Source organism: Coptis chinensis, chromosome 8 (assembly GCF_015680905.1).
Source record: "Coptis chinensis isolate HL-2020 chromosome 8, ASM1568090v1, whole genome shotgun sequence".
NCBI classification, from domain to species: Eukaryota; Viridiplantae; Streptophyta; class Magnoliopsida; order Ranunculales; family Ranunculaceae; genus Coptis; species Coptis chinensis.
In genome coordinates, this window is record NC_141463.1 from 79,681,624 (window position 1) to 79,696,634 (window position 15,011).

Genomic DNA, 15,011 nt, shown 5'->3' on the forward strand with positions numbered 1-15,011 from the left:
CCTTGTGCTTCCCTCATCTAAATGACTCTGACAGTCTGTCCTGGGTTATCTCCCCTTCATCAATATGTTTTACACAATATCCTGTTCTATTTCCGTGTTTGTATGAGCGTGTTAGGTGTACTGTTGGCCTGTTGTTCATCAACAGTTGAAATCAATTCTAGCAGTTCAAAATATTTCATGCGTATTGCATAATGTGATCTTACCTTAATATTTGTATTCTGGTTCTTCTAGTAAAGTCCACAGAATTAGATTTGACTGTTCTAATTTACATGGATCAACTCCTGTCACAAATAAACTCTTCAATGAACATGTAGAAGTTGGATTATAGGGGACTACTATTAGCGAATTAATATATACACATTCATGTTTTTGTTTTCTCATTTAGCTTTCCACTCTGCTTTCCTGCACGTTAGAAATGATGTTATCCATTCTGTATCAAGAATAAATATTGAAGAAGTAAAACTCTTGTTTGAAAGCAGTCTCATCTGTTCTGGTTTCAAGTATGATTCATTTAAATTTCTCAAATCAGGATATCTTAATCCATGGTTGGTAGTCCACTAGTCCTGCTGTTATCTACAAATATTTTGTTAGTACGTACAATCAGAAGTAATGGGTTTCTGCTTAGGTGCCATTAGGTCAGCAGTTAAAGAAAAATTAATACGAGGCGCGCTACTTCATCTTGACCCCCATTCCTTAAAACATTTCATTTGTTCAACCTGTAGCTCTTGCATATATGTGAGTTTTGAGATTTTGTAGGATACGATTAGAAAGGTACAGGGGACCCTTGGAACTAGAATCTAGATGAACAAACATTGCACTCATTTAGGATTATCGAAAAAAAACAAAAAAACATTGCACTCTTTATAAGGTGAATGGGAAACCTTAGGGAGTCAAGATGCCCTGAGAGATTTGGACCATTTTATGTACCAACTTGTAATGGATTGCCGCTGGTTTCGTTTTAAAATCAACCCATCAGAAATGAGAAAAAAAGACGTAGTCCAAAATAATATCTCCAGTTTGTACTGCCCAACGCTCTAACCATTCCAACAATCCAACCAAATGGATGTTAAATGTTGTTGTACATGGACGTGTGGTCCATTCCCAGTAATACTCTACATTTGGTCCCAAATATATAAGGGGTCGCAGAAATTTGGCCTTAAGTTATTAGGGCATCTTTAGCAAAGCAACCAAAAAAATCACCAAAATTTTGAACCAAAAAAACACCAAACCAAAAAAACATCAAAAACACACTAAGCAACTACGCGGTTTTGCCAAAACTGCGCTATATAGCCCACGCGGTTTTGCCAAAACTACACCACTAAAGCCCAACTGACAGGCCCAAGCCCACGCGGTTTTGGCAAAACCGTGCGGTGTTCAGAACACCGCATGCTACTTCTATATAAATAGCTCCAAAGCAGCGGTTCGGTCACTACTTTCACTTCTTTTCACAATTATAAAACCCCTCTCTTAGTTGGTTAAAAAAAAAAGCTACCTAAACTCTTAAAATTTGATATGGATCATTTTGAACCTTTCGACGATGATGATTTAGCGATTAATGCATCGACATTGGCGATGAGGGAGAAGAACCTGAGGAAGTAGAATACGGTGGGGGAGAAGACAGTGGGGGAGAAGAACCCGAGGATGTCGCGCCGACTGATAGACATCCCTATGTACTGGAGTATCAGATGAACGACTTCGATTGATAATTTGCACCAGGAGAAGCACTTGATATGGAAGTTGTGTCTTCTACACGTGATACAAAACACGGTCGAAAGTCGCGATGGCTAATACTCAGGTAATTAATTAGTTTTGATTAAATATTTTGAATATTAATTAGTTGAGTTTGACAAATTAATTATTTATCTTATACGCTTTTTTTTTTTTTTATAATATCAGCATGTTGTTGACTACCGAGTTAGATCGGCTTTACTTGGTGTTAGAGAGTGGTGGAAGGTTATTAGGAGTTTGGATGAGTTTGTACATATTAGAGATAATATTTTGTATACACCTTTGGGTATTTTGATTGATACGGATTATGAGAAAGCTGATTGGGCAGTGGTCATAGCTTTAGTAGAAAGATGGTGGAGTAGAACTCATACATTTTATTTTCCTTGTGCGGAGTTAGGGTTCACACCACTAGACTTCACTATGAATTATGAGAATATGAATATGAATGCTTATGAGTTTTTCTCGTTTGGGTGCGGATGCTTATGATTCTTCTGGGATTAAGCTATCTCATATTAAGACTGCATATATGGAACCCCTCTTGCATCATGATACACGGCGGAGTTAGCTTTGATCGTTTCTAGGGTAGTGAGGGTCTTGTCATTATGTTAGGGCTTTTTGATGTTTTTATTGGGCATGTTTTGTTTCCCAATGGTCATTCTACACGGCATGACGGGATATTATGCTTATGTATCCGATTTGCATACTATGAGAGATTATGACTGGGTAGCTCAATTATATGCCACATTGATATCGGCGTTAGATAAAGCTTCACAAACATTGAAGTAGAAGTCCTTAGATGCGCGGATTCGCGGGACTTTTAGAGATTTGGTTTTATGAATACTTTCGATGTCTTTGTCCTAACATAGACATGATTCCGATACTCGCCCTAGATTTGCTAGTTGGTGGGGACCTCACTTGACTCATAACAAAGGGCATATTAGGAATAATATATGTATGGCTCGTCTTCGGATTGATATTAGATCATTGTCATCTATTGAGTGGAGACCTTGCCGCATTTGTTACCGCCTTTGATGATCCAATCGACAAATGCGGCATGCTTTGTGCGTTGTCACGTCCGCGAGTTGTGTTTGCCGCGACGCGTGACTATATGGTTTGGTACGGATGTTGGAGGCGATATTTGGGCGTTATGGAGTTCCATGTGCTCCCATGCCGGATGTTAGTGAGGCAAAGTCGTGGGGTAGAATTCAAGTTCATGAAGTTCATGCGGTGGTGGTCCTTGGCCAAATGTGTCTTCTTTTGTTGTTGAAGCGATCTGGCGTCGGTATTATAGATGGTGGAACCGTGTCTCCATGGGTCCGTTGTTGCCTCCCTATTGGTCGGGCTAGCAACCGAAGTTTGTGGGCTTGGAAGGGATGAGGCGTGAGCTATGTATTCCTCATCCGCCATATTTCAACCCACAACCTCGAATGCATATCTTCCGACTTCGGTTAATGCCGGTAATCCTCGGATGTTTGCCGTGTGTGGACGATGGGGGAGCCTACTTATATTTCCATTCCGAGGTGCCTCATGCTCGTTTCTCGAAGTTAGAGCAGATATTGATCAAGATACCATGGTGAGTTTAATTGTTTTATTTATCTTCTTCATTATATATATAATATGTACTCACATTTCGTATTTTTTGGATTTTTAAGGTCGAGGTTCTAGAAAGATATGAGAACCGAGGGTTCTTATGTTTGATGGGATGAGGGGCGCCTGTATCATTATAGCCAAGAAAGAGAGGATGCATATTCTCGGACATATCGGCAATCCCAAACGCGTATGACGAGACTTCGGAAAAGCGATGATGAGGATATGCGACAAGTGTACACGAAAGAACATCGTGGATATGAGGAACTTCAGGGCTAAAGTAGTTAACCTCCGGGGCGAGAGAAGATCATAATTCTCAAATTAGGAACTTAGAGGGCGACTTGAACGTCCAAAAGAGAGAGGAGAGGGATCGAAAGTGGTAAGGGCGTAAAAAGAGCTAAATAAATTTGATGTAATATGATAGGTTTTGGATTATTTTAGATATTATATGATTATATCATAATCATAGATTTTGGACTACATAATCATAATCATAGGTTTTTAATTTTTTTAATTTTTTCGATTTTGAATTACAATTCTTAATTTCTTCAATTGCACAATTGTTAATTTCTTAACTTCTATGCACAACTCATAATTTTTCAAGTTCTATGCACCACAGTTCTAATTTTCAGAAAAAACGCACGCGGTTTTGGCAAAACCGCCCAGTTTTGAAGCCCAAACCCGCGCGGTTTTGCCAAAACCGCGCCATAGAAGCCCCCATTTAGCAGCCTCCAAGCCCGCGCGGTGTTGGAAAAACGCCAGCGGTTTGCCAAAACCGCGTGAGTGATTTGATACAGCACCAAACCTGGAACCAAATATTGGTTGATTTGGTATTTGGTTTGGTTTTTTTTGGTGTTTTCATCAACATGTAGTTCTCCTGAAGTTGAAAAAACACTAAATTCTTGATGCTAGGTTGATATCACTGCTAAAGATGCTCTTAGTGTACCAATGTGGCAGTACTCAAGATGCTCTTAGTGTACCAATGTGGCAGTACTCGCTACTCGGTAGGAACATATCTAGCTATTCTTACAACAGTATCAGCCTATCAGGGAACATCATCCATCTCACACACGTTTTATAACTGCCCTACTTTTAAGGGATTACTACTACTGAATCACCAAATGCTCCACTCTCATTTCTTCTCCTAAACCAATCTTCTTTCTTGGCTGCAAGCTTGTTCTATCCACTACTCAGCAATGGTTGCCCTTTCTTGGGACGTTCAGTCATAAGTTCTGAAGGATTTTAAATTTTTAGGTATGTTTTTTCTCTGCTTTCCTTATTATTGATTATGTTCCCTGGAACTATTTTTTTGTTAGTGCATTGTTTCTCATATAAATGCCAATGATAAACTACTATCTAATGGTTTTGTCTAAAACTTTACTGTTTTATGGAGATAGTAACTGACACTGTTATATCAAAACCACAAGAATTAGTGAACGAATTTACACCATATCCTGCTCGACTCGATGCTGATAGTATGCAGTCAAAAATTAGGTTTCGGTTCTCCTATGCACGAACTGATGTTACCCTCCTTTGTTGTGGCTGCGGACTCCACATTACTTCTAAAATTACAAAAAAAAGTGAGCATTATGCTAAGTGAATGGAAAATAAAAAAAGTTATTTTCGAAACTTATGTATAATTGTTTTTAGTTCGGGAAGAAGTTACAGTAATTTTTTAAACTATGGTGAAGCAACTGTGGATCCCATATAGACATAGATGGGTTGCATATACTCTTGCACCCCAGACATTGAATCCTGGTTCCGTCCTTGTCATATAGTTTTCACCCATCCAAGTGATAAGGTAGTACAACATTATACGTCGACCGAGTATTATTCATGATTCATGACTTCATGTGAGGCACATGGTTTCACTGCAATAAGTTCAATGGCAATACAGTGTTGCCCATCTGCTCTGTGCAGTGCGTGCTCCACCAGTGATGTCTATATATGTAGACTTACGAAATGCACTGGTCTTGGGTTTACTTCCATTTATATATCAAAGAAAATCTCTACTAGATGTCTAGATGTCTAAAGTTGTAGTCTCTGAAATTATTTTCCTTCAAATTGGATACTGAAGAATTGGTATCAGAGGAGTTCTTGAGTCGAGTTCTGGAAACCAGTAAGCATATTTAATTGCTTTTAGTTGGTTTAACTTTTAGATCATAGCTACAATTCGACAGGGCACATAGGCTCCCTCCACATCATCAGGGGAAAAAAAGCATATAGGTTCCGCTTCCTGTATTCGAAAATCACTGAACTAAGTTGGCAGTTCAATGTCAGATGGGACAGATTCCAAGTAATCTGGAGTCTGGACCGCTTGACTCTTTCCTGGTTAGTTAGTATGATCTTATCTAATTCAGTTAGCAATAAAAGGAAATTCATCCACGCAAACCACTTGTCCCGACAGATGCTAATTGAGTCAATCAATCTATCAATATAATGGTAATTAGTGCCCATAACTAGAAGATACTTCTTGGGAGGAACACGCTAAGGTTGTGCTTAGTTCGAGAGATGAAGATTCTTGTACAGTAGGGAGTGATAGGGAAGTATATTGCGAAGAAGAGGGAAGATAAAACGATGAAAGAAGGTAAGTAGACTATACAGTATACACACTGCAAAGTAACAGATGTGTAACTGTGGGATCCAAACTTGCAATGCACAACTTGTTCAGTTCTTGTTCCGTTCCTTAGAAATTCATAGACCTGTAAGCCTGTAATCATGGAGGTTCCGGTATTAGAACTTTTGGGGATCGCCGAATTTTTAAATGAAAAGAATACAACAAAAATAACAGGATTGGCACAAAAAATATCCACTTACTCGCTTAGTGATATCATCTCCTATTAAAAAATTGATTTATGTCAAAACAAGCACCCATACCGTTGTAGAAATTAGAAACGTATGGATCAATTGGATTATGACGTTGTTGAGGTGCATGGGGATCTTAGTGTTACGTGCGAAATTGCTAAGGGCATGCCTGTCATGTTCTTGTCGATCAATATTATCATATGAGTTAACTTTATAGTAACCCCAAATTTGTTCCTGTTCCCAAACATTAGGAGATAACACACGCGATACCATAAGGGCATTTTAAGCATTGGTTTGAAACTCACCCCTGGTGTAGCAGTAGAAAAATACGTTATTTTTTATGCAGGATTTAGTACTTTGCAGCCTTGCAGGTGCCAATATACTAACGTAATCTCTAATCCAAAAGGTAGTGTAATGCAGATTCTTCCTTCTGTCGTATCAAAAACGTTTTATTCACACTATTTTGAAGCAATTGAGACAAATAAATGACTAAATACCTGTAGGAATTCAGGAATGCTTAAAGTAATTCTAAGAATAATTAGTCTTGATATTAATGCTTGTAAGCTACATCTTTTGGGCAATTGGGCCAACTATGTGGGCCTAATGTTTGAGGACAGTATGCAGTGTTCTAAAACGCGCTTAGGTAGTCAGGGTGGGTGGGAGAGCCTAGCTTTTTTTTTTCCTAATATATATAGTAATATACACCTATACTACAAAAAAATGAAGAAAATCATTTACCATAATTCAAAAAATAAACACAAACAAAGATACTTATTACAAAAATGTTTAATAGTTGAAAAATATCAAATTCATATAAAAACATACTCTTTGTTATAGTGACATATAATTTATATTAGACTTTAGTTTTTTAAACTCATTCAAATCTTAAGCCTACACGGGCCTTTAATTTTCGACATTTAATCATTCAAAAAAATAAAATAATAACTTTGACTAGACCGCCTAGAAGCCGCCTAGCCCCGCCTAATCGGTCTGCCTAGACCTGCCTAGTCGGTCCACTGATTTTTTAAATGACTTAGGCCTAGGCGAGTCGGTTGGGCACCACCTAGGCGGCCGCCTAGACCGATTTTTAGAACAGTGACAGTATATATATAATACATTCTAGTATCACAAAAGTAGTGTGAATGTCGTATTTGTTTGTTTAATTAAACTTGTAAACCTTTCCATACCATGGAAATCTGGTGACCCACCTCTGTCATTTCACTCATATGAGAACAAAAAATATTGTTTGTTGATTTTGTCATTCGTTAATAAAGAACAGAAGAGTAGCAATATTTTCTAGGGGTACTTTCTAGCCTGTGATTGCATTTTTCACCTCTCATTTCTCTTTGAACTTGCTTTGAAGGAAAAGAAGCTCTCTTTTGGTTGCTTGGTAATTTGAATTCACAACTTCACAAGTATCATGCCTTTTCTTTTCCTTTTTATTTTTGTCTATGATTTTTGAAATATAAAGATTCAAGAATTACCAAACTAACCTTACATACTACCAGATAAGATCATCCTACGCTCTTATCTCGCATTATTTTTCTCTCTCTACATTGATTCGATCTTATATAACTTTTTTTTCAAACTTTCAGCAAAGACCCATTGCACCACCAGTATATAGTAGTCACCTGGAAGAAAAACAGAAAGTATTTCAAGTAAGAAAGATTTGCATCCTATAGGAAAAGAAGAAAGAAAAATGACAACTCCCTTTCACTTGTTCTTTTCTTTCTCTTTTCTTCTCCTCCTTCATGTTGCATTTGGCAAGGATCTCATTGACCAAACATGCAGAAAGGCAGCTGAGGGTGATCCTAATGTAAATTTTACTTTCTGCACGACCACTTTCGAAGCAGTCCATATCAGTAATAAGGTCAATCTTAGTGGACTTGGAGTTATCTCAATGAACTTGGCCAAATACAATGCAAGCCATACCATGTCCTACATTCAAAAGCTATCGAAGTCCAGGACAATTAGACCTTATGTGAAGGCTTGTTTGAGGGATTGCTTCGATCTTTATTCGGACTCCATCTCCTCACTGAATATTGCTATGGACGACATAAAAGTTGAGCGTTATGACGAAGCCAATGTTGAGATTAGCGCAACAATGGATACTCCTGTGACTTGTGAAGAAGGGTTTAAGGAGAGGAGAGGTACCAAATCTCCATTGACTAAGAGGAACAACGATTTGTTTCAATTGAGTGCTATTGCTTTGTCGATTATCAATATGTTGTCTCAAAGTAGAGTCTAGCTAATCCATCCATGTGTTTCTCTCTTTTCAGTTTTATGCTCGTCTCATGTATAAGACAATAATTGGACTTGAACTCTGTTGTTAATCTAAGCAAAATATGTTGAGACTACGTTGTATAATCTGGCCCATAATTGTTTTTATCCAATCCTGGCCTGCAATTTAAAGTGGTGCAGCATGTAAATTAGTACATCAGTTGAATTGTAGCATAAGAAATAGTTTAATGCAAGTAAATTATTACATCTAATCTAAGACATTCTGAAATAGTTTAATGCAAGTAAGTTACGCTATAGTTAATTACATCTAATCTAAGACATTCTGAAATAGTTTAATGCAAGTAAGCTACGCTATGGTTAATTCATTAAACAATTATTATTATCCTTTTTTTAAGAAAAAAAAAATGGTTAGGGAGTTGTATCCTGCTACAAGTGATTACTAGTTTTCGAACCCGTCCTACGAAATTATTATGAAAATTATTAGTAACTATTTAGAGTTATGAGATATGAATATTATATTTATCACTCATCTAAATTCACTTGTTAAAGTAAGCAAGTAAACTACTTTCATAGGTAATGATTGCATGTGTTATGAGTTTCTCTTCCTCGATAGTAATCTAAGGTATGTATAGATTCTTTTTACTCAATAGTGGCTAAAGCAAGAAAGTATGATCAATAATCTTTTACTAATCCTAGTGTCTTTTTCATCTCTAATCTCATCCATACTTCAAGAAAAAGTTTCACAATGTAAATGTGTCCTTGGTCAGAGTCTTATTTATTAAAAAAAAATTGTTGCTGTATAAACTTGCACTTATTAGGACTTTTGACACATCAGTAGATTTAAATAGTAACTTAAAATGTTAAATAAGTGTGTCGGTGTAACATTATTGCTTTGAAAATAAGACACATTGTAAACACTTGTTTATGAAATGGGCTATGTTATTTTGGTTTGGTCTCTGCTTATTTTAAATTTTGTTTGTTCGGTTTATTTAGTTTATTTCATTTGTCATTGGAAGATCATTGAACCGATATTTAATTGTTCAAACACAAAAAAAAAGAGGAAGTTCGACGTCCCAAGTTTGTTTTGGTGAAAGTGTAGAAGTTCTTCCCTCATCGATCCTTACACATTCACCACAAATCCATTTCCCCTAAACTCATAGTCCTCGCTCTCTGCTCTCTTGGTTTTATATTCATTGTAGTCTTACTTATCTACTACAGTAGACGCCATGGATGGGTAAGTTGTTTTAGTCAAATATTGTTTTAGTCCAATTGCTTAAGATACTTAAGAGACAAAATCGGATTAATTGTACATGTGCATGTGTTGTGGACTTGGGTGTTCTCTTTCTCCTAATTTATGTTTTGGCTGAATTGAATATTTTATGTTTGATTCGACAGGTTTAGTAGTAAACCTGCATCAGGAGTAATATTTCAGAGTATGGATTGGGAAGACAAATGTGTGGTTTTGCAAATACATAAATAGATAGCAAAGTCCAAGGCTAAAGCACATATGTTAGTTGTGGATATTGTTAAGAAATATCAACTGTTGTTTTGTTAGTTGTAGAAAGTTTGTGTTAGTTTTTTTGTTTTTGGAGGGCACTTATTTATGTTTAGAATTGTAATATGTCTTGATACTTTGCAAGTTTGAAAAAAAGCTTATACCATGACATATGCTTATATTATTGGATATAGCTTGGCTACTAATTTTGAAGACGAAACAGATAAATGAGCACTATTCTTGATCTTTAGGCATTCCTTTAGGCCTACATATATTTCTAAATATTGTTTTTTTTTAGTTATTGGCAAATGATGTTCTAAATCCTCGAGTACGCGCCGTTGGATTTACCCATTTAACTACTCGTTATAAGAGTTAATTTTTCATTGCTTCTGCCAATAAATTTGGGTTAATGTTCGTATGTTTTTAGGTTCATTCGTTTCAGGCATGAACTTTAGTGAAATCAGAAGACTTTTTTTGTAATGCTACAGTTCGAATAACACATTAAATACGAATAGGACATAAATGCAAGTTTATATCTATACATTCTTCTTTCAAAACTTCAGACTACATTATTCTTTCAAAACAACGTTATTTTGCTACAAATGAAGTAAATAAATGAAATTAATGCATATATAAAGTTTAAAATAAGGGTTTAACATTTAAATAAAAAAAACACTATTTGACCAACATAATAATTTTTTTGTATTCAAGTACTAATCCTCATGTTTTTCTTCTCTTTATTATTAAACTATCTATGTCCTTCATTCCTTTAATTTTTTCTTCGAGACAATTTATCTTATCGTTGTTGTGTTTATCATCAACCAAACAATCTAGCATAATATTTCTGAGGATGTCGAGTTGATTTTGCTTATCATCAACCAAACAATCTAGCATAATATTTCTGAGGATGTCGAGTTGATTCTGTTTCTCTTCAACCTCTTTTCTTTTCTTCATAAGTTCATTGAAATTGAAGTCTTCAATTTCTATATCACGTTCATGCTTTATAAACTGTATTGCGTAAAAAGCTGCTAAATCCTCTACTTTTGCAATAGAATATGTAGTGCTTCCATCAATTTCTTTAACTACGACGTCTTCATTGTTAAAGAATAAGTCTTTTGGCACCTTTAATTTTACAGTGCTTTTGAATCGTCCGTTCTCTAATTCGGTGTTATAGACCGGATCTTGTTGAACGTTAAGTCTATCTTCTAGAATTTCCTTTAGCAATTTTTTTTTACATAACTTATAATTTTCATAAGCCATTATCTGCAATATACATAATAAAATTTATAAATTCTTGATCCAATACTCTTTAATATAACAAAATATGAAATGACGTGAGAAAATAATTGTAAATAATGGGGAAAAGGAAGAAAATAAGCTATCTAGTTTTTTGGTTTGACTACGTGATTGGAAGTTTACTTTTCGTAGGATTCTAGTTTTGTATATATATCTTAAATTTGGATATTTTGGCCATGATTAGATCTCCACTTCCGAAGAGATTCTTCAACAGCGAGCTTCTCTCTGTTTGCAACCTCCACTCTGTTAGTAGCCACGACACGATTATCGCGTGTTGGGTAATTTGAAATTTAGATTTTGAGTTTTATAGTGTGGGCCCGCAAAAAGCGTTTCAAAAGTAGTTAAAGCATTTTGAAAGTGGCAAACTTGGTCAATGACGGTCAACGCGGTCAACTAACGGTAGGGGACTTAAAGCTAAGAAACGAAAAAAGTTTTGATCCAACATAAAATACCTATATTATTGGGAGGAGCTAAAGCTAAATCACCCTATCTTAAATTAGACTTTTTCCATCAATTAGCTAGAAGTTATTGGGATTTGAAACTTATATATACGTTTATTATTGGGCCTAGGGTCCAAACTTTTTATAATATATGTTTTAAGCTGGTATAGTATCACAACTTCTATTCAAATTTGGCTATGCTACATCTTTTTCCCACGCATATTGATATTGCTCTTTTTACTACGTTAGAGATTTACTCTCTAATTTGGCGAAAAATGCGAATTCAAAGATTTCCTTACTCACGATTTTCGTGTTCATAAAGTTAAAGTAAGGATTCGAACCAACCTAAGTCTAGGACAACTACAACTTGGTTTTTACTCTTAGGGAACTAGTGAGTAAGTTTAATACTAATACTAGATTTTTTTCCTACACAAACATTAAGATTCAAATTCATGCAACTAAGACACAATACAATTTACTAAAGAAAAGGTGGAGAGCTAATCCTCCTCATGTGAAGATAACTTTTGTTGTTGATTTTAATAAATTCATTTTATTTTTTCTAGACTCATAGACAAGTCCTAATAGAAGAAAACTTGATCCCTAACATGTATGACTCATCTCTAAGCTCATACATATTAGCAAGTGGAACCAAACAATGACTTATCATCTCTAAGCTCATCACTTTGATTTCTAACTAGACACTACACCAACTATCATTTTGGGATAGGATGTAGGTCTAGTTGTTCTTCCTAACCAACTTACTAAACTAACAACAAATATTTTCCCTCACATGAGTTGGATTAACTCCCCAAAAGGGAAGTTAGCTCATGATCCTTGGGATAAAGGATGGCAAGTTAGAAGTACAAAAAGAGAGAGAGAAAAAGGAAGAAGAAGACTAACTATATAAACTCACTTGCTTTCTATTTATTTTCTAGAAGAAAACCAAAGTTTCCTCCATTAAAACTATTACAAGCTTTTCTTACAAAACTAAAAACTAAATAATAAAAATGACTAACTAAAATAATACAAGGTAAGGAAAAGAAGTCAAGGGAGTAAATGGAGTGTCCCCCCCTTGTTTTGTTTTCTTCTCCATTTGAGAGAAATCTCATTTCCTCCCATGTGAAATATCAAACCACATTTACTTCATTTTTATCCACCACATTAAAACAAAGTGACACCTTGCCTTTTTTTCACTATTAACACCTAATCTAATTAATTATATGCAAGGTGTCAATTTTGCACCAATAATTTGTTATTTTTGTCTTGACATGCTCCATGATTGATGACTCATCTAATCTTGTGGGCCCGCATAGTGAGTCCTATGTGCAGTCCAGTGGCGGTCCGGTCTTTGGGCAATTTTACAACTTCCCGCTTATGCGTAGAGTTCATCGCCCTGATTGTCTGAGCAGCTCACTTGTCGCATTCAGAGTCTTGGTTCAAGAGGTAGGAGCTTGAAGTTTGATATTTAAACGTGCGATTTGGAAGAATTCATATATATATGTCGTTCCTCGTGCTTTATCGGGGTTTAAATAATATTTCCATGTTTACTGCGAATACCTGCAAAAGTATGAAAACATATTTATTTTATGATTATTAAACACATAATTAACCAAATTTATATGTCTCAATGGGGTTTCATAATACACTTTTGGGTGCTTATCACATATTTCATCCCAAATTGTCAATTTTATAGGATTAACAATGTTGCCGCTTGCTATTTTAATAAAACAGCATCCCCTATCCTCAATTCCCTACTGGGAAGCTCAATTCGAAGACTACGAATCTCGTTAAAATTCTTCAACACTTGTGTGGTTGAATGATGAATCACACCACTTGATGATGATCCAATCTCATCATTTGACCTAGAAGCAGTAGTCGAATTTTCAGAACAACAACTACGCTTTCACCTTTCAATAACTTATCGAGGCATGTCAGTGCATGGGTTGTGTGTTAAATGGGGATTTGAGAAGAACTTGTTTGTTGCTTCGGCATTGGTTTTTGTTTATGTTACTACTGTGCGGGATTTATGGCCTTAAAAAGAGTGTTTGATGGGATGGCTGAAAGAGACATGGTGGTTTGGGCGGTGATGTTTGCTGGATATTCGCAACATGGGGAGCCATTGTTGAGTTTAGAAGTCTATATGAACATGGTTTGTGAAGGGGTGGAATTAAATGGTGTTGTTATGGTGAACTTGTTGTTGGTATGTAGTCAATTGAGGTGGTTGAAGCATGGGAAGAGTGTTTATGGATTGTGCATGAAGATGAGAAGCAACATTAGTATGAGAGTAAGTATATTGATCATATATATATATATATATATATATATATATATATATATATATTTTTTTTTTTTAATATTTTCTTGTGTGCATAGCTATTGCATTATTTGCAAGACCTCAATATAATAATAATATGTTAGAGTATAGATAAATAAAAAAAATTGGCATAATGGATAAACAAAAATTTGATGGATCTAATACTATGCTAATCCTCATCCAATAGAAAATTCAGCTAAAAAATAACGTAAAAAATAAATTTTGTTAGATCTAACAATAAGCTAATTCTCATCCAATTCTGATAAATTATTTGGAATACTTAGGTAGTCCATTTCCCAATTTGGTCATCCTATAATCAATGCTTCATTTATTGCCTTCAAATAGGTATTTTCTTTTCTCAAGTGTTCAATATATTGATGAAGTTGTTTTTCTCTAGTATTTGCTTCATGTAGCTCTTCATGTTTAGTAATGACTTCTTTGTGGTTGACGTCTAAAACCTCAAATTTGTATATCTGCTGTAGAATTTTTCCTTCTTATTATTACCAGGGGAAAAAATTACTAACCTCCAGTGGAAGGAATTTGGAGTCCTTTCTAGGATGGTGTACCAGGGAAAAACCTTCAGTCTAGGAAAAAAAAACCTTCGTAAACCTTTCAAAGATGGTGTGTGCTTCATGAATATTGATGTGTTTTCTTATGATTTGTTTGGTTTTTGTTTAATGCTTCCTGAATATTGATGTAGGTCTTTATATATAGTTTAATATGACAGCAGTTGTGTAGCATAAGAATTTTGTCGTTGATCTATTAACTAATCCATATTCATGAACTCCATATCCATATCCAATAACTAATACATATCAATTAACTAATCCATTAAGAGTTGGGCAGTTAGTGTTTTAAGGTAATATGCTGAAAACACGAGAATGAGGCTCCAGCAATTCAAATCTATCGCAGCCTCATTCCCATTTGACATTTGAAATATAGTGTAGTTCTGATTCGCGTAGAATCAGTATGTGTGTAATACACATACGAAGGATCTTTGGCACAACCAACCCCTCGAGTCCTCGACCTTTGTAAGGGATCTTTGGAACTTCTCAAGTAATATGGCAGTGTTAATTAACATATGCCCATTTTTCAGCCATCAAAA

At 35.5% G+C, this 15,011-nt stretch overlaps 1 long non-coding RNA gene across 1 annotated transcript; it reads left to right on the forward strand.

The window, feature by feature from the left end:
- Positions 1-7,211: 7,211 nt before the first annotated feature.
- LOC147483347 (uncharacterized) lies at positions 7,212-8,477 on the forward strand. The gene is made up of 2 exons (XR_015204530.1): positions 7,212-7,510; positions 7,716-8,477. It is a non-coding gene; the product is annotated as an uncharacterized LOC147483347 (long non-coding RNA).
- The last annotated feature ends 6,534 nt before the right edge of the window (positions 8,478-15,011 follow it).